This window comes from Balaenoptera borealis (assembly GCF_965194805.1).
Source record: "Balaenoptera borealis genome assembly, chromosome: 8".
Classification (NCBI taxonomy): Eukaryota; Metazoa; Chordata; class Mammalia; order Artiodactyla; family Balaenopteridae; genus Balaenoptera; species Balaenoptera borealis.
Window position 1 is genome coordinate 79,483,436 of NC_138865.1, and position 26,051 is coordinate 79,509,486.

A 26,051-nucleotide genomic window follows, 5' to 3' on the forward strand; every position below is an offset into this window, starting at 1 on the left:
ATATTTGAGTTGACATTCTTGAATGATAAGAAATGGCCAGCTCCTTCAAATTCTGAGGTCAGAGTATTCCAGATAGAAGAAATAGCACGTGCAAAGGGCCTGGGATCAACTCAGTGGATTAGAAAACAGAGGGGAGGTTGGCGTGACTGCAGCCAAGTGCCAAAGGGGGTGCATCAGAGTGTCAGGAAGGACTAGACGATGCAGAGCTTTGTGGGTCATGGGAATGAGTTTGGATTTTATTCAAAGGGCAATGGGAAGCTGCTAGAGGTTTAAAGTTGGCGGGGGGAGTCCAAATTAAAATCTTTGTTTACATTTGAGTTTTATACAAATTACTCTGGTCATTATATAGAGATTGGACAGCAAAAGGGTAGGAATAGCGAGATCAGCTAGATTATTGCAGTGGTCAAGGTAAAAGGTGGTGACTGGGACTTTTTTTGGACTGAACAAGTCATTTGCTTGGCTTCCTTGAGCTCCTTCTCCCTCCACTGGCATGTAAACTACTTGCCCTCAGGGATTTTTGTCTGTTTCATTCACTACTATATCCCCAGTATCTAGAATAGAATTTGGTATATAGAAGACACTTGCTAAATGTTGTTAAATGAATTCACCAAGAGGGACAAGAATGGTGCAGGGCAGAGTTAAAGAAAAATTCAGAAGTTCTGTTTAGGACATGTTAAATGTGAGATACTTATTAGACATTTAGATGGAGATGTCAAATTGGCAAGTTAGAGACATAAGTTTTGAGTTGAGGAGCAGATGTACATTTGGGGATCATTGACATAATGATCACCTAGGGTGGGCGTGGAGTTACAGAAAAGTCGATGAGCTGGAAACGAGCAGGGAGCTCCAACACTTAAAAGTTAAACTGAAGAGGAGATGGTAGCAAAAGAGATAGAAAAGGAGCTTTTAAAAGGAGGGAGGAATGCGGAACAAAATTATGTCTTATAAGCCAAGATAAAATGGTTGTCATGAAGCAGGTCAACTGGTTTGAATGCTGCTGAGAGGCCAAGAAAGATATGAACAGATAAATTGCTCTTAAATTTTTTTTTTTAACATTTCATATCTAGCTTTATTTATTTATTTACTTACAACATCTTTATTGGAATATAATTGCTTTACGACGGTGTGTTAGTTTCCGCTTTATAACGAAGTAAATCACCTATACATATACATATATCCCCATATCTCCACCCTCTTGCATCTCCCTCCCACCCTCCTTATCCCACCCCTCTAGGTGGTCACAAAGCACCGAGCTGATCTCCCTGTTCTATGCGGCTACTTCCCACTAGCTATCTATTTTACACTTGGTAGTATATATAAGTCCATGCCACTCTCTCACTTCGCCCCAGCTTACCCTTCCCCCTCCACATGTCCTCAAGTACATTCTCTACGTCTGCATCTTTACTCCTGTCCTGCCCCTAGGTTCTTCAGAACAATTTTTTTTTTTTTAGATTCCATATATATGTGTTAGCATATGGTATTTTTCTCTTTCTGACTTACTTCACACTGTATGACAGTCTCTAGGTCCGTCGACCTCACTACAAATAACTCAATTTCGTTTCTTTTTATGGCTGAGTAATATTCCATTGTATATATGTTCCACATCTTCTTTATCCATTCATCTGTAGATGGACACTTAGTTTGCTTCCATGTCTGGGCTATTGTAAATAGACCTGCAGTGAACATTGTGGTACATGACTCTTTTTGAATTATGGTTTTCTCAGGGTATATGCCTGCCCAGTGGTGGGATTGCTGGGTCGTATGGTAGTTCTATTTTTAGTTTTTTAAGGAACCTCCATATTGTTCTCCACAGTGACTGTATCAATTTACATTCCCACCAACAGTGCAAGAGGGTTCCCTTTTCTCCACACCCTCTCCAACATTTATTGTTTGTAGTTTTTTGACGATGGCCATTCTGACTGGTGTGAGGTGATACCTCATTGTAGTTTTGATTTGTATTTCTCTAATGATTACTGATGTTGAGCATCCTTTCATGTGTTTGTTGGCAATCTGTATATCTTCTTTGGAGAAATGTCTATTTACGTCTTCTGCCCATTTTTGGATTGGGTTGTTTGTTTTTTGATATTGAGCTGCATGAGCTGATTGTAAATTTTGTAGATTAATCCTTTGTCAGTTGCTTAATTTGCAAATATTTTCTCCCATTCTGAGGGTTGTCTTTTCGTCTTGTTTAGGATTTCCTTTGCTGTGCAAAAGCTTTTAAGTTTCCTTAGGTCCCATTTGTTTATTCTTGTTTTTATTTCCATTTCTCTAGGAGGTAGGTCAAAAATGATCTTGCTGTGATTTATGTCACAGAGTGTTCTGCCTATGTTTTCCTCTAAGAGTTTTATAGTGTCTGGCTTTACATTTAGGTCTTTAATCCAATTTGAGTTTATTTTTGTGTATGGTGTTAGGGAGTGTTCTAACTTCATTCTTTTACATGTAGCTGTCCAGTTTTCCCAGCACCACTTATTGAAGAGGCTGCCTTTTCTCCATTGTATATTCTTGCCTCCATTATCAAAGATAAGGTGACCATATGTGCGTGGGTTTATCTCTGGGCTTTCTATCCTGTTCCATTGATCTATATTTCTGTTTTTGTGCCATTACCATACTGTCTAGATTACTGTAGCTTTGTGGTATAGTCTGAAGTCCGGGAGCCTGATTCCTCCAGCTCCGTTTTTCTTTCTCAAGATTGCTTTGGCTATTCGGGGTCTTTTGTGTTTCCATACAAATTGTGAAATTTTTTGTTCTATTTCTGCGAAAAATGCCAGTGGTAGTTTGATAGGGATTGCATTGAATCTGTAGATTGCTTTGGGTAGTATAGTCATTTCCACAATGTTGATTCTTCCAATCCAAGAACATGGTATATCTCTCCATCTGTTTGTATCACCTTTGATTTCTTTCATCACTGTCTTATAGTTTTCTGCACACAGGTCTTTTGTCTCCTTAGGTAGGTTTATTCCTAGGTATTTTATTCTTTTTGTTGCAGTGGTAAATGGGAGTGTTTCCTTAATTTCTCTTTCAGATTTTTCATCATTAGTGTAGAGGAATGCAAGAGATTTTTGTGCATTAATTTTGTATCCTGCTACTTTACCAAATTCATTGATTAGCTCTAGTAGTTTTCTGGTGGCATCTTTAGGATTCTCTATGTATAGTATCATGTCATCTGCAAACAGTGACAGCTTTACTTCTTCTTTTCTGATTTGGATTCCTTTTATTTCTTTTTCTTCTCTGATTGCTGTGGCAAAAACTTCCAAAACTATGTTGAATAATAGTGGTGAGAGTGGACAACCTTGTCTTGTTCCTGATCTTAGAGGAAATGGTTTCAGTTTTTCACCATTCAGAACGATGTTGGCTGTGGGTTTGTCATATATGGCCTTTATTATGTTGAGATAAGTTCCCTCTATGCCTACTTTCTGGAGGGTTTTTATCATAAATGGGTGTTGAATTTTGTCGAAAGCTTTTTCTGCATCTATTGAGATGATCATATGGTTTTTCTCCTTCAATTTGTTAATATGGCTTAACACATTGATTGATTTGCATATATTGAAGAATCCTTGCATTCCTGGGATAAACCCCACTTGATCATGGTGTATGATCCTTTTAATGTGCTGTTGGATTCTGTTTGCTAGTATTTTGTTGAGGATTTTTGCATCTATGTTCATCAGTGATATTGGCCTGTAGTTTTCTTTCTTTGTGACATCTTTGTCTGGTTTTGGTATCAGGGGGATGGTGGCCTCATAGAATGAGCATGGGAGTGTTCCTCCCTCTGCTATATTTTGGAAGAGTTTGAGAAGGATAGGTGTTTGCTATTCTCTAAATGTTTGATAGAATTCGCCCGTGAAGCCATCTGGTCCTCGGCTTTTGTTTGTTGGAAGATTTTTAATCACAGTCTCAATTTCAGTGCTTGTGATTGGTCTGTTTTTATTTTCTATTTCTTCCTGGTTCAGTCTTGGAAGGTTGTGCTTTTCTAAGAATTTGCCCATTTCTTCTAGGTTGTCCATTTTATTGGCATAGAGTTGCTTGTAGTAATCTCTCATGATTCTTTGTATTTCTGCAGTGTCAGTTGTTACTTCTCCTTTTTCATTTCTAATTCTATTGATTTGAGTCTTCTCCCTTTTTTCCTTGATGAGTCTGGCTAATGGTTTATCAATTTTGTTTATCTTCTCAAAGAACCAGCTTTTAGTTTTATTGATATTTGTGATCGTTTCCTTCATTTCTTTTTCATTTATTTCTCATCTGATCTTTATGATTTCTTTCCTTCTGCTAACTTTGGCTTTTTTTGGTTCTTCTTTCTCTAATTGCTTTAGGTGTAAGGTTAGGTTGTTTATTTGAGATGGTTTTTGTTTCTTGAGGTAGGTTGTATTGCTATAAACTTCCCTCTTAGAACTGCTTTTGCTGCCTCCCATAGGTTTTGGGTCATCGTGTTTTCATTGTCATGTGTTTCTAGGTATTTTTTGATTTCCTGTTTGCATTCTTCAGTGATCTCTTGGTTATCAAGTAGTGTATTGTTTAGCCTCCATGGTTTGTATTTTTTACAGATTTTTTCCTGTAGTTGATATCTAGTCTCATAGCGTTGTTGTCGGGAAAGATACTTGATATGATTTCAATTTTCTTAAATTTACCAAGGCTTGATTTGTGACTCAAGGTACGATGTATCCTGGAGAATGTTCCATGAGCACTTGAGAAGAAAGTGTATTCTGTTGTTTTTGGATGGAATGTCCTATAAATATCAATTAAGTCCATCTTGTTTAATGTATCATTTAAAGCTTGTGTTTCCTTATTTATTTTCATTTTGGATGATCTGTCCACTGGTGAAAGTGGGGTGTTAAAGTCCCCTACTATGATTGTGTTACTGTCAATTTCCCATCTTATGGCTGTTAGCATTTGTCTTATGTATTGAGGTGCTCCTATGTTGGGTATATAAATATTCACAACTGTTATATCTTCTTCTTGGATTCATCCCTTGATCATTATGTAGTGTCCTTCTTTGTCTCTTGTAATCGTCTTTATTTTAAAGTCTGTTTTGTCTGATATGAGAATTGCTACTCCAGCTTTCTTTTGATTTCCATTTGCATGGACTATCTTTTTCCATCCCATCACTTTCAGTCTGTATGTGTCCCTAGGTCTGAAGTGGGTCTCTTGTAGACAGCATATATACAGGTCTTGTTTTTGTATCCATTCAGCCAGTCTATGTCTTTTGGTTGGAGCATTTAATCCATTTACATTTAAGGTAATTATTGATATGTATGTTCCTATTACCATTTTCTTAATTGTCTTGGGTTTGTTATTGTAAGTCTTTTCCTTCTCCTGTGTTTCCTGCCTAGAGAAGTTCCTTTAGCATTTGTTGTAAATCTGGTTTGGTGGCGCTGAATTCTCTTAGCTTTTGTTTGTCTGTAAAGGTTTTAATTTTTCCATCGAATCTGAATGAGATCCTTGCTGGGTAGAGTAATCTTGGTTGTAGGTTTTTCCCTTTCATCACTTTAAATATGTCCTGCCACTCCCTTCTGGCTTGCAGAGTTTCTGCTGAAAGATCAGCTGTTAACCTTATGCAGATTCTGTTGTATGTTATTTGTTGGTTTTCCCTTGCTGCTTTTAATATTTTTTCTTTGTATTTAATTTTTGATAGTTTGATTAATATGTGTCTTGGCGTGTTTCTCCTTGGATTTATATTATATGGGACCCTATGCACTTCCTGGACTTGATTGACCATTTCCTTTCCCATATTAGGGAAGTTTTCAACTATAATCTCTTCAAATATTTTCTCAGTCCCCTTCTTTTTCTCTTCTTCTTCTGGGACACCTATAATTCGAATGTTGTTGCATTTAATGTTGTCCCAGAAGTCTCTAAGACTGTCCTCAATTCTTTTCATTCTTTTTTCTTTATTCTGCTCTACAGTATTTATTTCCACTATTTTATCTTCCAGGTCACTTGTCCATTCTTCTGCCTCAGTTTTTCTGCTATTGATTCCTTCTAGAGAATTTTAAATTTCATTTATTGTGTTGTTCATCACTGTTTGTTTGCTCTTTAGTTCTTCTAGTTCCTTATTAAACGTTTCCTGTATTTTCTCCATTCTATTTCCAAAATTTTGGATCATCTTTACTATCATTACTCTGAATTCTTTTTCAGGTAGACTGCCTATTTCCTCTTCATTTGTTTGGTCTGGTGGGTTTTTACCTTGCTCCTTCATCTGCTGTGTGTTTCTTTGTCTTCTCATTTTGCTTCACTTACCGTGTCTGGGGTCTCCTTTTCGCAGGCTGCAGGTTCGTAGCTCCCGTTGTTTTTGGTCTCTGCCCCCAGTGGCTAAGGTTGGTACAGTGGGTTGTGTAGGCTTCCTGGTGGAGGGGACTGGTGCCTGTGTTCTGGTGGATGAGGCTGGATCTTGTCTTTCTGGTGGGCAGGACCACGTCCGGTGGTGTGTTTTGGGGTGTCTGTGACCTTATTTTGATTTTAGGCAGCCTCTCTGCTAATGGGTGGGGTTGTGTTCCTGTCTTGCTAGTTGTTTGGCATAGGGTGTCCAGCACTGTAGGTTGCTGGTCGTTGAGTGGAGCTGGGTCTTAGCATTGAGATGGAGATCTCTGGGAGAGCTTTTGCCGTTTGATATTACGTGGAGCTGGGAGGTCTCTGGTGGACCAATGTCCTGAACTCAGCTCTCACACCTCAGAGGCACAGGCCTGACACCCGGCCGGAGCACCAAGACCTTGTCAGCCACACGGCCAGGTACGTGGGGAGTTTCTTGCTTTTTGGGAAGTTGAGGTCTTCTGCCAGCGTTCAGTAGGTGCTCTGTAGGAGTTGTTCCACGTGTAGATATATTTCTGATGTATTTGTGGGGAGGAAGGTGATCTCCACGTCTTACTCCTCTGCCATCTTGAAAGTCTCCTCCATCTAAATTTTTTTTCTTTTTTAACATCTTTATTGGAGTATAGTTGCTTTACGTTGTTGTGTTAGTTTCTGCTGTATAACAAAGTTTATCAGCTATACGTATACATATATCTCCACATCTCCTCCCTCTTGTGTCTCCCTCCCACCCTCCCTATCCCACCCTTCTAGGTGGTCACAAAGCACCGAGCTGGTCTCCCTGTGCTATGTTGCTGCTTCCCACTAGCTATCTATTTTACATTTGGTAGTGTATATATGTCAATGCCACTCTCTCACTTTGTCCCAGCTTACCCTTCCCCCTCCCCGTGTCCTCAAGTCCATTCTCTATGTCTGTGTCTTTATTCCTGTCCTGCCCAGGTTTTAGATAACCTTGACCAGAGAGGTCTTAATAGAATGGCGGGATTATAAACCTGCCTGGAGTAGACTGAGTAAACGAAGGGCATGAAGTGGAGAAAGGCACTATAAACAGCTCTCAAATTTGCATTTCTAGCAATTAGCACATTGTTTGACTGGGTGGTTGCTCAATCTTTCCTGCATAAATAAATGAATGAATAACCTATGCATGCATCAATCCATCTATCCATCCCTGGGGTTTCAGACTTCACATGTTGAAGGCACAGACTTATCTAGTGAGAAGACATTTGTATCAGGAATTAGGAGACAGAATCAGGTCTCCATCGTCACTGTCTAGATTTCTGAACTTGGTCAAACCAATATCTTTCTGTGTCTCAGTTTCCTTGTCTATAAAATGAAGAGGTTAGACTAGATGGTCTCTCAGATCCAGCTTTAGAATCCTTGACCCAGGGCCTATTCTTTAGAAGTTTTAAATGTCAGAATAAATATACCAATGTAAGTACAATGTCATTCTTAGATTTTACAAATTAGCTCTAAGCAGAGTTGAAAGTTGCAGCGGATACCATATGTTCACTCTTCAGGCAAAGCCTATCTGTATGAGATGAATGCCAGCATTGAGTGGGTGGCTGTGTGCTTTGCGGGGTGAATATATTACTAATGGTCACTGAGGGAAAAGGAGTCAACTCCCTCTTTCCTTGTGGATTCTTCCCTTTTTGTCTTAAAGCATGCTCAATTTTCCTTTATTTAAAATAAAACATGTGTTATTAGATTCTGCATCTGAACCAATTAACATTCTATTCTGCCAAATGAAGCTTCTTGGACAACTGGGTCACGTTCACAGACAATGCACCTTCCCACCATTTCTTTGGGGAATCTTGCTTTCATTCACGTGGCTTCGGCCCTGTGCACCTCTCTCATTTCATCCTGTACTACTTCCCCCCACTCTCTGAGGGCCAATCACGTTGGCCTTCTTGTTCTTGAATATGCCAACCTTGTTCCTGCTTTTGCATCTTTGGATTTGCCATTTTTCAGCCTAAGATGTTCTGTTCCGAGCTTTTCTTGTGTTGGGCTCTTCTTATCACCTCCTCTGTGAGGTCTTCCTCTCTAAAGTACTACCTAATCCAATCTAGAGTTTTATCCTCCACCCCCACCCTAACACTGTCACTGTCAGTTCACACACACACACACACACACACACACTATTCAAAATTATCTTATTTTCCTTATTTATTACCGTCTACCTCCACCACCACCACACCTGCCTCACCCCTGCAAGGAGAAGGTAAGCTCCATGAAACCAGAGTCTCACCTATCTTGTTCATGGTTATATTCCCCAGTATCTAGGACGGTGTCTCACATATACTTAGTGATGGATAAATATTTGTTGAACAAATACATAAGCTCTCCCCTCTACTGAAACTATTGACTATAGTCACTGGTGGCCCACTCAGACAGAATGGCTTTTCTTCTTGTTTTCCATTGCTTAGTTGCCCTTGACCCTATTGATCTCCTCTTTTTTAAAAAAACGATTTTCCAGAACCTTGGCTTCTATGACAGCATGACAACAACCCTCTTGTTATTCTTCCCTTGCTTCCTTTGCTGACTTCTCTTCTTTCTCCTCTCCTAACGTGGAAAAGACTCATCAGCTCTCTCTATATGTATTATACCCTCTCTCATGAGTCTTTAAATGAATCCAGCCTTCCCAGCACAATTCTACCAGTGGTTTAAAAGCTCAGCTAATGGAAATAGACATTGGCTCCCGTATTCATTCAGTCCACTGTCCCATTTACCTCGCAGGTCTGCTGTTTGCTATTCTTATCTTCCCTGGCTTTCCAGTCCTCTTGGATCCTCACTCTGGATCCTCACTCAGGCTCCCAAAATGACAAGGGGGGCTGGAGGTGGTGGTGAGTTGTACAGTCACATTTTTCTGACCTTCTGCATTCTTTCTTCCATGATTTGGAAATTGCTCTCCAGCTACATGCACCACAGTGGGTCAGAAGTTGTCCCATCTCCTTCCAGCCCCTCTAGCCCCACTTTGGCCAGCCCAGCACTGCTGCCTGAAAACGAGGATCACTCAGGTATGGTTTTCTTCCCCAGAAAGCTGTTCACCCTCTAGACTAGAACTGGCATCTCTATCTCCAGGTAGGGTCTCTATCTCTAGCCAGCATTTCTCATTTTCTCTCAGGTCTCTTATCTTTGCCTTATAAAGAAAGTTGAAGTTGAAGTCATTTCATGACAGACTCACTTCAGAAAAAGAAACTTTAACTCACCTCACCCTACTCTGACCACTTCCTTTGAATATCTTATCACCTAAGTAATTTGAATTTCCTTATGATTTAATCATAAATCATTGGACATTTATGTGGTGTGAGACTCTGTATGAATTTTATGCTACATCTTTTTTAAAAAGAACATGTAAATCTTTACTTTGAATAATTCCTACTACCAAAAGCATTTTACTTTATCAACAATTTTGATTATAGAAATAATACATGCTTGTTTTAACAAGTCAAATCCTCCAAAGCTGTTAAATATGCATTACTTATCCAAGCATTCCATAAAGATTGCTTGGAGTCCTATTATGCGCTGGGCATTCTTTAGGAGTGAAACTATAGAAGTGAACCAAGTTCCAGCTCACAGGAGCTCGTGTGCTAGCAAGAGAGATACACAAACCAGAACAAGGTCACATGAGGATAATGCAATGAAGAAAAGTAAGATGGAGTCAGGGGTGAGGGATTTCTGGGTGGCAGAGTGGGAATGGCTATTTTAAAGAGAGTGTTCAAGGACGGTGTTCAGCTAACATTGAACAGAGTCCCAAATGGCTGTAAAATGTATCCATGAAAAACAGTTTTTGGTAAATCACATTTTTAAAAATTTGCTAAATGTTCATTCAGCACATTGATTTTTAGAAAATTCAGCGAGAACCAGAAAAGGGGAAAACCGAACCTAAATGTCATTCTGGCTGAAGGGTAGACCAGAGAATCTGCTAACGCATTCTGCCTTTATTTCCAAGCATTTCCCCAGGAAGAAGCCACCATACTCCTTGTACTGCCCACAAAGACCACAGACCACTCAGCTGCAGTTTGCAGATGGTATGCTGAGTGAGGAAGGAAAAGCCACACCAGCTTACTCCATTAAATGGCAGCACGAATGCTCACTTTGTGATAAGGACAACATGAACAGCATGCCACTCAGTGGGTTCATTAAGATGCTTCCACTATATTGATGCCAGATACAAAGCCACATTGCAGCAAATTGGCCAGACAAGAAGTCAGAGAACAGAATACTTGGTCCCACACAAACTGCCTTTTAACCCACAAATACTTGAACTTCACTCTGGGCTTTAGACCAGGGAGTCAACTGGGAAAGGCCTCCAAAGACAAAGGAAAACCAAAACAGCTTCTGCTCCCTGGCTGCTAAAGGAAAAGAGGTTTTTGTTTGTTGTTTGTTTTTAACCTATTCTAGGGCCAAAATGCAGTGCTTCTCCCTTGCAGACACCAGTGCCCACTACAGACAGAAGTTACAAAGTTGCCATGGCTTTTCAGTATTGATATGGAGAGGCTCTCTGAGAGATGGATTCTTCAGTTCAATATTCACAATCATTTTGTCAAAAATATTTACTTAGTTGTTTAAAAAACTTACTATAGTCATCTTGGGCCACTTCAACCACAGCAAGACATAATTTAAGCCTAACCAATCACTTGTTATAGTTCATACATATGTCTTGAAACTCTGGGAACTATTTGTCTCCAAGCTCTAGCAAAACCAAAGATAGCCTCTGTGACTTTGCAAAAGTCTTCTTCCCCAGGGAAGGCTAATTGCAACTTTTGACAATGTAAATTATTGATAGGCAGCCACACACATGTATTTCAAAAACTAAGTGGCCTTCAACAGATGAATGGATAAAGATGTGAGATACACACACACACACACACACACACACACACACACAGACACACAATGGAATATTACTCAGCCATAAAAAAGGATGAAATAATGCCATTTGCAGCAACATGGATGGACCTAGAGATTATCATACTAAGTGAAGTAAGTCAGAGAAAGAAAAATATGATATCACTTATATGTGGAATCTAAAAAAAAGATACAAATGAACTTATTTACAAAACAGAAAGAGACTCACAGACATAGAAAACAAAATTATGGTGACCAAAAGAGAAAGAGGGGGAAGGGATAAATTAGAAGTTTGGGATTAACAGATACACACTACTATACATAAAATAGATAAACAACAAGGGCCTACTGTACAGCACAGAGAACTATATTCAATATCTTGTTATAACCTGTAATGGAAAAGAATCTGAAAATATATATATATATGTTCTTATATATATACACACACATATATACATATATGTCTAACTGAATAACTTTGCTGTACACCTAAAACTAACACAACATTGTAAATCAATTATACTCCAATTATAAAACAAAAACAAATAAACAAAAACTAAGTGGTCAAACAAAAGGTGAGAAGCCCAACCAGGTCACTTTTCGCTCTTTTCTGTGAACTGGAAAAGTTCATATTTGCTCCAAAGCTTTCTCATCTGGGAAAAGGAACAATTTATATTAAGAAATAAAAACCAAATCAAAGCAAATAAACTATATGATTTCTTACACTGGAATTTGCTACCTAAGATTCCACCACTTCTCCTACTTTCTATTACTTTATATGCACTTATTTTCCCCAAGTTAGTTTTACTTTACCAAAGTGGACTTTGCTGTCACCACTGGAATTCATCCAGCTCAAGGAAAAACTTGGAATCAGTATACACACTGGTTGAGCAGGAATGAAATAGACAAGCCACGGTGCCCCCAAACCTTTTTATTGAAGAAATAGCAAGCTTTTTAAACCCTGGGAGGATACCGGAATGAACAAACTGAAAGAAAAGTTGATCTATGTTGGACGATCTATTCTCTGTTCATGTTCTCTGGCTTTCTAATTGTCATACGTTGACCCTGCAGTCACATCACACACAAACTAATATATCTTAAATAAATGTGTGCAATAATCATGTCGGAATCTTTTCTTGCCTGTTCCTATGTTACAACTGTTGGTAAAGGGAATTTAACAACAAAGAAACTTACTTAGGAGACCTCATGTGTTAATTAATTTTGGTAGAAATAACCCCGCAAAAAGAAGGTGGAAAGTAACTGATGGAATAAAGCAAGTAGAGAAATGGGAATTAAAAAGAGAAGGAGCAAGTGAAAATGAAACGAAATGACTGTGTAGGAGACAGCAGACCTATTTTAAGTCTGCAGGGCTAGGGAAGGACAGGTATTTTTAAACTTAACTGGATGGTTTCAAATAACAACTAGATTATCTATTTGAAAACTTGGGCAGAGTAGAGGAAAAGGAATAGGCTCACTTCTCTAAATCAGAGAGAAATCAAGATTTTTTTTTTTTAAGTTAAAAATGGAGGGACCAGGTGGGATCTAGAGCCGTTGGGTAGTGAAGAGGTTGCAGATTTTAGGGACAGAAAAACATTAGTTCAAATTCTATTACCAGCTGTGAATAACTTTTTGTCCCTGAGCTTCAATTTCCTCATCTGTAAAATGGGAACGCTAATGTTGACTCCACAGAGAGGTTGTAAAAAAACAGAGACAATTTACGTCAAGTTCTTAGCACGCTGTGATCACTAAGTGAATTATAAAACAATACTTCAGTCCCAAAGAGGAAAAAAAGTCTCCCTGTCACTTGCCAAACTGAGCTGAGTACGATTAGACAGAAAATCAAGTACACATGGGAAAAAAACACCCTTGTTCACTAAACACCTGTGTGAAAGACTGAAAGACAAAAAAGAAAAATCTTATGATGTTGGGGGTATGGATGAAAACAGCCAGCGCGCATCTCTTAGAAATGACAAAGAGGAACAACACGATCATTATACTTTGTCATTTTAAAAAGCATTTTCTTCCTCTACCCATATTTCAGGTATGCAAGGACTGTTATCTCTTTACATTTGTCCTAGAACTCCTTAAGTTTTCTTGAGTGTAAACTTGGTTTTACATCATCTCATTTCAGTCAAATCCTCCTAGGTCTTAACATCTTCTGGAAAATGCACAGGGACTGCTCACCTGGTCTTCAGGCCAGTGACACAACTACATTTCTGACCCAAATCCTCTCGCTCTTGGCTCAGCCCAACACCAGGTCCTACCCTTTCTATTGTAACTGTCATCACTCTCCCAATCCTATGATCTCCATTCCTGAGGAAGACTCCTAGTTATACAGTCTCTTATTTCCTTTCAATGAATTCAAATCCGTTTTCCAGGTACCAGATTTTAGAAGAGACAAGTTTAAGAATACCGACTTTACTTTTAAATATCTACTCTTCATAACTATGAAAACCAATTTCCAGTTTTCCAGAGTAATCAACTCATGAGAAAAAATTAATAATTCAGTAAATACAAGTGAAATTTGGATTCAGTCAAATATCTAGGGTTGTTTTACAAGGAACACAGTGGTATAAGTAATCAGAATGGACTCATAAGCACTCCTTTCCAGACTTGCAGAAGTTTAGTCCTGGTTACTGGCCAAAATTACTAGGATTTTCATTTTCCTGGTCATTGTTCTGATTTTTTTTAAGTGATAGACTGAGGACCCCCTCAATAAGCAACACACTATCATGACTAATGTAACTCCCTGCTGTAATCAAATACGACTTAACAGTTATTGAAATATAAAATTATAAGGCTAGCACCCAGGAGTTAACAAGAAATGTTAAACAGTTTTAAAAAATGATACTAATTTTAGCCAGTAAGTCAAATTTTTATTTTTCCTCTATTCTCAACAAGCATCTATAATTTCCATATGGTTCGTAGATTTTTTTCTCATATAAAATTCTCATATTTCTCATTCTCCTGTTAATCAATGATTAACAACATTCAAATGATGGAAAGACTTCCGTGACACACTGGATTATCTCTCAGCTAACACTGGAATATATTACACAGCACATCTACATGAGGGCCATCTATCCCTTCTTTGAATGTCCCCAGTGACAGAGACCAGCACAATTCATTATATTGTTAGGTGGTTCTAGCAGTGTAAAAGGACTTCCAAAATCTGAGTCAAAACCTGTGATTCTGGGAATCTGTACACAAAGTCTTTGTGCTGCGTCTAGTTTTCTCTCCTGGAGCAAACCTTTCCATTTCTATGAAGCAGTTTTTTGTACGTTTCAAGAATTATCAAGCCTTCCCTTGAATTCCCTTTGTCATTGTCATAACACACACATGGAAAAAGGGACTGAATCTTTCTTCCACTCTGCTGAGATTCTTGTGACTTCTAGACTCTTCCTCTTGGGTCAGGTTCCCACATCTGCCACTACACTGCCATCCAGCTAACTTCCTGTAGGGCCCTTCCCTTTCTCCCATGGCCCATGGCCCCTGAAGTTGAATATTGCTGAGAGATAGGGTGGGGGGAGGAAACAGGTGGGAGGTGGGCAGAGAACAAATGGGCAGAAACGCAATGACCAGAGCATCTGGAACTGCTATGGACAAAGGGCTAGGGAATGTATTCAGGGATTCCCGCAGTGAAGTGGGAGAGGGTGGCAACCTCATTTTTAGTAGGGAGGCCTTTTCACACCACCTTGCTCCAACAGTGCGGAAAGGACGTGTCTACTGAGGGATAGTGTGATGAGCACAGAAATAACAGGAAGGCAGAAAAATGTAGAGGGCTGCTGAAGCAGGCAAGAGCATCCCCCAGCCCCTGCCCCTGAGCCTTGCACACCAGGCACCGTGCAATGGTGTCCACAGTGCAGAGCTCTGAGCCTGGCCCACGGAAGGCACTCAATACAGTTTGCTGACTAAAGAAATCAATTTCAGGTTCAGGGACTCCTTCGCTCCTTCCCAAACTTACTCATTTATTCAGTTCAACAAATATTTGTTGAGCCCCTTCTCTGTGCAAGGCATTCTTTTAGACACTGATGATACAGCAGTGTGCCAAACAGACAAAACTCCCTGCCCTCGTGAAGCTTATATTTCAACGTTAGGGAGACACAATAGCAGTTAGTATGTCCTATGCCAGCTGTGACGGGGCATTGCAGACAAAGAATTATCAAAGTAGTTGACAGATTATAATCTATAGATTGATACATTATAGATTATCAAAATCTATAAATAGAGATGATCAGGAGGAGGAGGAGGAGTTATTATCTTATAAAAGGTGGTCAGGGAAGCACTCACTGTTTAGATGACATTTGAGCAGAGAACTAGAGTAAGTTCACTGAGCTAGCTATGCAGATATCTGGGGGAACAGTGTTTCAGTCAAAGGGGAACAGCAGATGCAAAGCCCATGAGGCAAAAACACATACTTGTCATACTTGTCATGTTCCAGGAACAGCAAAGAAGTCAGCACGTCTATAACGGGAGGTGGAGAGGGGTTGGGAGGAAGTCCTAGTAGATGAGGTTAGAGGGAACCAGAGCATGTACTTGTATCTGGGGGTTACCAGTTGGGAAGTTGGGAAGTTCCCAACTTCCCAACTCCCAACTTCTTAGAGACACCCTAAGAAGGTTTTTAATTCACTACACTCAGTAGCGAAGTGGTTTGATGAGGACTTTGGGGTTGCAGAGGGCGGGATCTGAGGCTCAGCCCAGTTGTTTACTAGCTGTGTGAACTTGGACCATTGGATGATCATTTCTCACCTCTGAGCCTCAGGGTCCTCATCTGTAAAGTGGGATGATAATATGATTTGCTTCTTTGGATTATTAGAAAGATGGATTGAGTTGTTTATTTTATATGCTTAGAACAATGCCTGGTTTAGCATATGTAGTGGTGAACTGAGAAATGGCATAAAGTCAACTTAAAGAAATGTCAGATGTTACTACTATTATTATTAGCTTTCACCGTTTTGACATGCCCTGATTTGACCTTACTTGAGCCTCAACACAAATTAATCCGTTAACAAAGGCATTTCTCATTCTGGGCAAAGACTGAGCACCACGGCCATCACCATCTCCTTACTGGTTGACGTCTTGAGCTTTCTAGCTAAATCACAAGTTATCTTAAATAAAAGAAATCTTAACATTTCCTCAATGATTCCTTCTCACTTTTGAAGGCACTATTCTGTATGGCTAAAATTTTGAAGAGCTTGAGAAGTATAGGTTTCAATAAAATATAAAATCAATGTTAGATTAAAATTTTCTGGACAATACTCATGTTCACAGGAAATACTTTAGAATGTATGTACAAGATAATTAAATGGTCAATAGGTAAAGTAAAAAGCTTAGACATTATTTTTTTTTGAAGTATCTTACTGTTCCCTTAGTTATTTGGTAGAGAATTAAAAAATAGCAGTTACTTCTGCATAATCCAACCTGCAGGATCAATGTTCTTTGGGAAAAGACTGAGATCTCTAAATGCATAGTTTCCTTCCAAAATCAAGGTTCTATTGTGAAATATGCCAAGGCCCTTCTTCAAGACAAATAATCTACTGTACATCTTTTTTCTGGAATGGACTTTTATGGAAAATATTGTCAACATCTAGTCACTTTAGCTCTCAAAATGCTTCATCTTAAGAGAAGGTTTTGGATTTTCATATATATTCTTGTGGAAGGAAAGGGCTGTGGTTTGGACTTTGTAAGGTCTTTATTCAACATAAACCAATAGGTAAAGAAATCTCTATGACAGGGATCTGAAACATTGTCCCTGGTGCTCATAAATACTCACTGTATTGTCTGAAATGACTTATCTCAGTCCTGACTGTGGGCTCAGATTTACTGTACAGTTCATCAACTTCTCAGCATGATGGATAATGAATGTTTCATTTACATCGCTAATTGCCAAGCCATGGTTCCCGCAACCTTTAACCCGTATGCTTTACCCCATTATCACCATATGTCAATATAATTGCATTTAACATTCCAAATGATAAACTTTCTTCTATGCAGAGAAATATTTTTCACAAAGAAATCATGTGAGGACTGCTGATAAAAATTCAAGTTTATTACAGGAAAGGACAAGGACTAACCCAGAAGAATAGGTAGATTCTCATAACTAGTAAAATTCATTTTTGGACAAGGACTTTTGATTTCATAGTTAGGAAAAATAATGGTATTTTCTTAAGAAATTACCTTTGTTAGCTTTTAATTCAACAATTGCATAAAAAGAGATTCCCAAAGTGGTGCAATTAAATCTTCAGGCTTATGTAATATCCCTCCAAAATCTTTTTAAACTAAATAGTAATAACTACATGATCCAGTTATATTTTCTGTCTTTATCAGTCAGTAAACCAATAAGGAAGTAATCCCTACCATGACCACTAATTCAGACTTGAACAAATTTTCACAGAAAGGAGTGAAAAATATCAAGTATCAAAAATCCTAAACTGGAAGAAAAGTTGTGAGACCCATTTGGCCACCCGTATTCAAGATTCATTTAAAGACGGGCTTTTTAGGCTTGAGCATCAGGTGATGTCTGTTTGTGGATTTGCCCAGGGGCACACAGACTGCACTGCAAAGCTGGGCTGTGCTTGCCACGTTGACCTCCAGGGTTTCCTACCTCAGCACATGATCCAGTACATCCATCAACACATCCTGTTAGTTATAACTCAAAAGTATACCTTAAATTTGTCTATTACATCTCCGCTGCCCCCCCATCCTACATCAAGTCATTGTCACCTCTCCCCTGGTCTTTTATAGAAGCCTCTATTCTATCTCTTTATTTCTGTCCTTACCTCCTTCCCATCAGTTCTTTGCCACGTCCCTACCCTTCTTAGAGTCCTCCAGTAGCTTCCATTGTACTCAGAATAAAAACCTCATAAATCCATTGCTTACTCTGGCCTGTGAGGCCTTGGGTGATCTGACTCGACCACCTCTCCAGCCATGCCACGCCACTCTCCTCCCCACATTCACTACGATCCATTCAGTTCCTAAAGGATGTTCTGTCCATTTCCTGAATGTGTCAATCTATTTCCTGCTTCAGAGGCTTCACACTGCTATTCCCTTTGCCTGCAATGCTCTTACCCATAAACCTCTGCGACTCTGGTGTACCCTTAATTTATAAGCCTAAAAACTACCTTTTCAAGGAAGCTTTTCACAACCTCCCCATCTAATGTAAATTAGGTTATATTGGTATCACATTTTCTCATAGCAGCACCCTATGCTTTTCTTTACAGCACTAAATTAGTTTGAAATATACATTTATTTGTGTGATTATCTGTTTAATGTCTAGCTCTCCCACTAGACCGAAAGCTCCCTGAGGATAAAAAACTGCGTGTACTTTTATCTCCTTCTATCCCTCGTACCTAGCACATAGCATGTTGAATGGGTGAAGGAGTTAGTTAAAATATCTTGCTTGGTGTTTCACCTTCTACTCTACCAGACTCTAATTCCCTAAAACCAAAGTGCACTGCAAAGAAGATGGGGAAGTTGGAGTCAGGGTGTGGGTAGGTAGATAAGGTAAGTAAGTAAGTATGTAGGTAAGATAACCAGAGACACAGAAACGCAGAAAATGTGGGGAAAGCTCAAATGCACTTCAGCCCCTTAGAGGAGAAGTAACACAGAAGAACTTTCAGAAAGGGAGAGAATGAGTGAAAGAATGCCCTTCATCAGGAGGAACATTCAGCATTTTTGATAATTTTAGAGAGGCAGTACAGTGGAGTGGTTAAGACCATGAACTCTGGAGCCAGATGCTGCCTCCTCATATTTGGGTGACCTTGTGAAAGTTCTTATACTCTCTGTGCTTCATCCGCTTTATTTGAAAAATGGACATAACAATAGTACTTCTTCCCAGAGTCATCATGAGGAGTAATTGAGTTAATTTTTGTAAAACCCACTGAAGAGCACCTGTCACATGTTAAGTTCTATATAAGTATGTTTAAAAAAAAATAAAATTTTGGAGTTACAAGCAGTATAGCTTGGTTGGGAGATATTTCCTTGGGTTCTACTGCTTTATATCTTAATGAATTATAACACATATATTTAGTGTCTCGGTAAACACCAAGGTCAATAACCAAAGAGCTAGTCCACTCTGAGTCTCAGTGATGACATATTTCTAGATTACCACTGATTACACTATTTCTCTGAGTAGTCAATGCACCAAAGACTAGTGGGTGTCCTGATGGTTGGGATGAGTTACATGATAGAATGAGGACCAGACCAGAAGCCAGAAGTCATGGCTTTTATCCACAGTCCTGCTATCACCTAGTTGTGTAACCTTGGAAGATGTTCTAGGTCTTAGCTTGTTGTCTATGAAAGAAGGACGTTGAATTAGACAATCTCAATATCTCTCTTAGCCTCTCAAATTATGTCTTCTATTTCTTTAGCTTCTTTTAAAATGCCCAAGCAGTGCATATAGAAGTTATTGTGGTGATTAAACAGAAAGGCACAGATCTAAAAACAAAGGAGACACCTAACAAACATCAACTGTATCTGATTACATATTTCCTAACCGGAAGTCCTGTGACCTGCGAGATCGGTGGAGGGGAGCTCAAGAGAACGGCATGTGTGGAGGGCCGGGAATGTGCCAGGCACTGCGAGAGTAGCTTTACAAAGTTTACTTCATGTGTTCCTCCCAACAGCCCGGTGAGATAAGTAATAGCATTCTATGTGCTCCATGAAGCAACAGAGAGAGTGCTTGTGAGGCCCAGAGGCCTACAACACCATGTATAGTTCCCAACGAAAGATCAGAGTGTGCTGACGTCTGTCATTTGTCACCTTCAAAGGTGGCCTACGTTTCCAGGAGGAAAACAAGAGGGCCTGGTGACTCTACCAACGGAGGCCACACATCTGGTGTAGCTGAAATAACTGATGTCTCCGGAAACATCAAGGTGAAAATATAATATGTGAAGAGGATTTGATTTCACACATTTTTGGCCTCTTTAAATACCCCACACACAAACACAAAAGGAAGCACAGAAGTAGCTACTTTATAAAGCGACACTGAGCACCCAGTTTCCTCCTCGGAAATTCTTAATGGCCTTGAAGTCCTCTGCTCATTTCTATCCTTCCTAGTCATTGGCCTCCCAGAATGTACTGCCCATTCTCTGTGCCTGGATTCCTATGGTCTGTCTGGGCCTCTTGGATTTATCCTCACAGAGTCTGGGTTCCTTACCTTGGCTCGGTGCCTGTCCTTGGGTACTCGTTCTTCGCTGTCCCACATCTCAGGGAGAGGTGCCCTGCCACCATCTTGGGACATCAACAAGTTTTGCCCTATGCCTAGTCCTTGCTTGTGGGGGGAAAAACATTAGAACATAAATTGATGCGCTCCTTAAAGGGTAAACAAGAAAATAGATCCCATTGTGGATGTTTCTTTGAAAACGATTCAGGATTTGAAAAGCAGCCACTAAGTCAGCATTACCCATGAGAGAAATAGGCCAGAAAATCTTCAAGACATATAACAGACCAAACCAAAGACTGTGCTGACAGGGAGGTGGAAAAGCAGGGGAGGAGATATCACAGATCAGAAGGTCAGGATTCTGGCCCTGCTGCCGGACCTGTGTGTCCATGACCAAGCCATTTCCTATTTCCTAGCCTCCATTTCCTAACCTGCAAAATAAAAGCACCATAACATTTGATCTCGAAGGCTCCTTCTGGCCCCAACATTCTCTATAAATCTAGTCATGTTAATTTTCAATGTTTAGTCCCCAGGTCTATACTGTGGCATTTGTACATTGGTAGGATAAAATTTTCTATTTGGTCCAAAGACCAAATATGTTCATGTTGTTGACCATTATTTTGTTGACTGTTTTTCCTGAAGTAGAGTACTGGCCCAGGGCATTGATAAACAGTCTGTCATGAGTCTCAGGCCCTTCCCAGGGCTATATTCAATAGCGCACAGAATAATGATGATTATGGAGTGAGTCATCTGACCACTGGCATCCTAAGTGCCTTTGTCCACAGTGAAATTCATTGTTCACCTTTGTGCCCATTTTCAAGAGCTCAAAATGTGATTCCATTTAAGCCCACCAGATCAACCTTTTTTACCTGGAAGAATTCAATGCTACATGCAGCTATGGGAATTTAATTACATATTCTCTCTTCCACATCCTGATGCAAATGTTTTTAGTTTTAAATAATCGCTGCTGGAACTGGGAAACTCCTGAGGGATACTATTGGTATTTTACAACCCAAAGATGAGCCCTTTATCCCTCCCCTCCGTTTCCTTCTAGCATAAAGTTCAAATGCTTAGCCTTGCACTAAGGCTCTCCATGACCTCGCCTCTCTCCATCTCCTTAGCCTCACTGGTCATCACCATCACCCCTTCCCATGTGCTCGAACAGAATCTCTCTAATTTTTAATTCTCCAGACGTATCAGTCATACATTATGCTCTCTGCCTAAGAGGCTTTTCCTCACCTCCCAAATCTTGAATGATGTAAAGCTTTTAATAAATAGAATATCTTACCTCACGCAAAATAGGGACACTTACGGGATTCATTACCACATGAAATAGTAAATGCTGAAAGTCAGTGCTTGATTACAAAAGGTTTAGGTAAATTTATGGGATGCCAGAGTCACAGAGGGAATGCTCCTAAGCCTGGGGTGTGGAACCAAGACAGAGAACCTTATGTTATCCTGTATAATGCACTTCATTCCCCTCCCCATCCGGACTCCTCCAAGGGTAAAACAGAGGTGGAGAAAGAAAGAAAAAGGAGACTCACAGAGAGAAAGAGACCAGACTACTGGCTGTAGAGAATGCTCTGACAATCCAGGATGGCAACTGCAATGTCCTCTTGTGATGCCCTTAGCCTCTGGGTGAGCTGAATATTTGTTTTTACAAGATCAAACAAGCTTTTTACAGAATCGATACAGTGCTAATCCCCAGAGGTAACCTCTATCCATTTCATCGTATACAGATTGCTCTCCAGAATTTTAGCAAATCCCACAGGTCACTTATCTCAACTTTGAGATGTCTTTATCCCCTTAGTTAATCGGGAGAAATAGGGCGCTCTTGTGAGCCACAGTTGAGGTTCCCTCCTGGCAATAAAACACTCACAAAGAGCTACTCAGGACTAGCTGTTCAGAGCCGTGTTGTGACTGTGTGCATGTCAGTGTGCCTCTCGCTCTTTGACCCATTATTGCAGACTTAAAAACAAGCATGTTTTCAAATGGCGCTACGAGCTGCCAATGATGTATCACCACCATATCTCATTATTCTCCACTAAATGTGTTAGTAATGTGATCTGTTAACATAAAAAAAGTTTGACTTCACAAAAGCAGCTGGAAATGGACAACCATAATATGCATAAATCTAACTCCTACCATCAGCTACACACTGCTTGACACATATTGTTAGAAGCACCTCGCATTTGCAAGTTCTCTTAAGCAAAATACTTGCATTAGGTCTCAGCTGGGGCTGTGCATCAGGCAGTTCGGAGGAATATTCAATTCTCAGCGGAGGCCAGAATTTGAATCCTCTCATCTTTTAGGACTCATTTACTAAGTTTGGAGAGAACTCAGGCAGCACAGGTGCTCCCACGGATATCTCTGAACTTCCATCCCTCTTTGTTCATTCATGGTCCAATGAATAAAGGTTATCTTTGAACTGATGCTCATGGGGAATAAAAAAAGAACTCTCAATGATACCAACAGCAGGGATCAAAAAAATATTAGATTTAAGCTCACATTGGTCAACAGAAACAAGAGTACAAAGGACTTGGAGAAATCACTGTCCCTGTCTCTATAAGCCCCAGTCAACAGCAGGGCCCAACGCAGGGATCTCTGTCCGTCGGCCCAATGTCATGAGTTTAATTCTCCTAATACTAATACTAGCTGCCGACCATCTCTAGCTTCTTTTCTTGACATACATTAGCTTCTAGCCTTTGCTTCCCTGGCTTTATCTTTACTCCCAGCACATTACTGACCAGTCCTCTCTTCACTCTGTTGCTTGGTCCTTCTCCCCAGGAACAACAATAACTCTCAAGTCTTGATTTCCATTCCTACCACTAACCTGAACACCCAGATCCTTACTGGGTATAGTGCCTTAGATGAACTTCAGGTATTTCAAACTCAAAACATTCCAAATCAAACTATCTTCCTCTCTTTCTTTTGCCTCCTAGATGTTCTCCTCTCCCTTTTTTACTGATTGCACTTAACAGCATGATCCTCAATGGAGTCATGCAAGTTAGAAAACCCAGTGGCTCCTTGCAGTACATGCATGTAAGGTCTGAGGGGAGAGAGTCACAGAGGCAGAGGATGACTGATTACACCATTTAGATGTAGGCGATCACTCCTAGACCTTCACAATCATCAGGGGCAAGACCTCAGATGCTACCTGCCCCTTAGAGTCCTCCCTACCTCCCCTCCCTACCAAGGAGTCACAGAATTTGCTACATCTGAGAATTCCAATTGGGAACTCATACTTTTTATCATACTAATTTTTTAAACTTGCTGAAAGTTTGTTTTTCCGAAATCCTAATCCCAAATGACTCTTTCTTACCGTGTTTTGGCATACTATATCACTTTGATTCTTTGTTATAGTTTTTCTTACTCTCTTATCACTGAAGTGCTTTTTTATTCTCTTTGTTTTATTATTAGATTACATCATTATATTCCTTATTACTATTTTATTCTTTTAAGTATCAATTTATTAAACTTCGTACACATTTACCCTTATTGCTGACTTTAAAACATTTAATCATTTGCCATGTTTATTATCTTTGTTGTATAGATTTCATTCTTCCTAATTTCTGTTCATTTCTTTTTTGAGGCAGAAAATTCCACATATTTCATACTTTCATCCCTTTCTCTCTATAGCCAAAGGCGTTTCTTTGGTTCAGACCTTCAGCAGCTCCAGCCTGACCTGTTTGCCAACAACCTCTGCAATGCGCCCTTGGTCACTAGACTCTCCTGTAGTCCAGTCTGCAACTGCCCAGAAGAGAAAGCCAAATCTAGTAACATGGTACGCAAGGCCCTTCACAGTCCAGCTTCTCCTTATCTATTCACTTCTACTGCAGTTTTCCACTCCTCCTATCATAAAAAATTAATCAATAGAAACCTCAATTAAATAGAGTTGGGAGACCAAGGGGGAGTTCTCACACCCTGTGATGATAGCAGAGCCCAATAGGAAACAGAAAGACTCTTCTTCTTTCCTGGCAAGGACCCAGCCAATAAAAAGCCATGGACTCTTTGTTTATCTTAGCCCTCCCAACTTCCTTTTCCTCTCTATAAAAGCACTCTCCTTCCCTTCCACCCAGGGACTTGCACGTGGCTCACCATGGTTACAGACCCCTAATTGCAATTCTCTGCTGATCCCCAATAAACCCATCTTTGCTGAAGAAATATCTGGCAGTCTATTGTGAGTATTAAACAAATGCACAGAAAGCGCTTAGAACAGTGCTCCACACATTTGAAGCGCTTTGATGTGCTGGTTATTATGACTGTGCTCAATTTGAAGGCGATGACAACCCGCGTGGGGCTACATCTGGTGACTGGAGATTGCAGGGATCACAAATCTTATAATAAGAAAAGAGCAAAACTTAGATATGCAAGTACAGAGGAGCTAGTAAGTTCTTGGCATGCAGTTGGCGCTCAAACAGGTCTTGGTTCATCTTGTTCAATGAATCAGGTTCCAAATCTAAGAAATCTAAGTCTCTGTTTTGTTGTTTTGAATCTCAGGAAAAGATGTGTACATAAGCTTTAAGATGGAGTTAAAACAGCTCTCCTGACTGATTGGGAAGAGTAAGTACAAACTCCTGAAAGTCATTCTCTCCCAGGGAAGACCCAAGGAAGGGCCTAGTAGGAGCTTAAGCCTTCCTCATATTTCCTTCAGCCTCCATCTTCATATTTTCAGACAGACAATAAATATTTTTACACTTCTGTGGGAAATGTTTTGAATGCACAGCTTCAAGACAAGCCCCTTATAAGTACATTGCCATCTTGAGCTAATATAAAAATCAGAAAACTTCACCTGCCAAATAATCCCTTCCATTTTGGTGGCTGCTACAGACTGAATGTCTGTTTCCCCCCACCCAACTCCATCACCAAACTCATATGTTGAAACCTAATCCCCAGTGTGATGGTATTTGGAGCCAGGGCTTTCGGGAGGTGATTAGGTTATGAGTACAGAGCCCTCATGAATGGGATTAGTGCCCTTATAAAAGAGACCCCAGAGAGCTCCCTTGCCCCTTCTGCTACGTGAGGACAAAGCCAGAAGACAGCCATCTGTGAACTGAGAAGCAGGCCCTCACCAGACACCAAATCTGCCAGTGCCTTGAACTTGGACATCCTAGCCTTTGAATCTATGAAAAATAAATTTCTGTTGATTATAAGCCATCCAGTCTATGGCATTCTATTATAGCAGCCTGAATTCATTAAGACAGTGATGCTGTTGATATTCTTCCTGTACCCATCAGTGGCAACCTACTTCCCACCCCTATTGCCAGGAAATCTGCATTTAATTAAATTAGAATCAGTGCAGGCAAAGCAAAGTAAAAAGTCCACAGTCGATCTTATAAAAATAAAGAGGAGAAAGGCTGTGTTTTCCCATGTTCCCTGAATGTGGATTTGTGTTTGCCATAAATTAGGCCTGCTGCGAGAACGATGCTGAGCTTCCCATATGGCAAATATCAGATTGAGACACACAAGTAGAAATTATCTTCATATTCTTGAATTAATTCTGTTCAGCTTATTTAGAGTGTCATCATATTCAGCAAGCATTCAAGAAACAACATGGTTAGAAATCCAGTGAGGCTTCCAAGTACAATGAAAGATAGTTAATGACCAAACTTTCTGAAGTCAAGAACAGTATTTTTTTTATTATTTGGAGTTCAAGTTTAAGAATGATTCTTTCACTTTTCTATTATTATTATTGTGAAGTAGAATAGAAAGCAGAGGTCTGAAGGAGATTGTCAAAATCTATTAGAAC

At 39.8% G+C, this 26,051-nt stretch overlaps 1 protein-coding gene and 1 long non-coding RNA gene across 8 annotated transcripts in view; one reads left to right on the forward strand and one right to left on the reverse strand.

The window, feature by feature from the left end:
• The window catches only part of LOC309633125, a 130,493-nt gene extending 119,233 nt beyond the window's left edge, over positions 1–11,260 (forward strand). Inside the window, exon 4 of the long non-coding RNA XR_014247321.1 lies at positions 10,244–11,260. This is a non-coding gene — a long non-coding RNA (uncharacterized lncRNA). The remainder of the gene's footprint in view (positions 1–10,243) is intronic.
• Positions 1–26,051, reverse strand: part of PRUNE2 (prune homolog 2 with BCH domain) — a 258,877-nt gene that overhangs the window by 131,449 nt on the left and 101,377 nt on the right. The window lies entirely within an intron of this gene.